Source organism: Anopheles merus, unplaced genomic scaffold (assembly GCF_017562075.2).
Source record: "Anopheles merus strain MAF unplaced genomic scaffold, AmerM5.1 LNR4000253, whole genome shotgun sequence".
Lineage (NCBI taxonomy): Eukaryota > Metazoa > Arthropoda > Insecta > Diptera > Culicidae > Anopheles > Anopheles merus.
In genome coordinates, this window is record NW_024427833.1 from 53,720 (window position 1) to 55,000 (window position 1,281).

The following is a 1,281-nucleotide window of genomic DNA, read 5'->3' on the forward strand; positions in this document are numbered from 1 at the left end:
GGTGCTTTTGCATGCCTCTGATCGACGACCATGCAACTTGCAACGTGCGACACGCGTAGGTAGGCTTCCCCATACAAGTTCCCTAGGGTAGCACCAAATTGCATACTTTCAGGCGTAATTTTCGGAACCGTGTACCGTGCATGGTACAAGTATCAGTAGCTCGTGCAATTTGTTTTGCATCGTGTTGCGGTTGCAGGTGCGTCAAGATAGGAGTGTTTCGAGACTTTTGCCAAGCTTGAGTGCCATTTGCAGGATAATAGATGTTCTAGCCACGTTAAACATGCCACTTAATGCCGAAAAGGAAAAAGCCGTTTTCTAGGGACGTCCTGTCAAAAAGGTTGCCATCAGCGCTTTCCTCTCGAGTTCAGGATTCTTGGACTTAGCGTTTTTTCACGATCCAATCAAAAGACCAGATCGTGAAATAAACAATTAATACAAGTATGTACTAGTACATCCCTTCAACCGAAGGAAGTACACCATACATGACCCGTACGCCAATCATCCAAGCACATGACACGTCGACTAAGTCAACACATCATACAACTTGGACAACCGACGGGCAAGTAGGTCATCTCGTACACGACACATCGACCGACGAGGTCAACACGCCATGCACAAGACATCCTACTACCAAGACCGACCACCTCGACACACGACACGTTAACCAAACATGGTCAACATCATCATGCGCAAGGCAACCGGCCCAAACGGGTCAACATATACAACTTGTAACGAGAGCATGTAAGCTTACTGGTGTGGTCTGCACGTTCCTCGCATCAAGACAATCAAGTCAAGAAGGAGGAACGCCGACAAGCTCATTAGTGTTACGCGTCCATCTCCAACCTATGTCAAGTCACTCGTCTGACAAGGAAGAAGCACGACACATGTCCACTAATGTAAAGGAACAGTCTCCAGACCAAGTCAAGTCGCTCGTCTGACAAGGAAGGAGCCTGCACCAAGCTTCACCAGTATCCACCAAGTCCATTGTCTGTGAAGGCGGTCGAGCACAACACAGACCAGACAAGGTGAACAAAAGCTTACTACGAGTGTACTTATATGACTCACTGGTGTGGTCCGCACGGTCCTCACATCGAGACAATCAAGTCAAGAAGGAGGCACGCCGACAAGCTCATCAGTGTTAAGCAACCTTCTCCACAGCATGTCAAGTCACTCGTCTGACAAGCTAGGAGCACGATGCATGTCCACCAATGTAAAGCCTTATTCTCCAGACCAAGTCAAGTCACTCGTCTGACAAGGAAGGAGCCTAAGTCAAGCTTCACC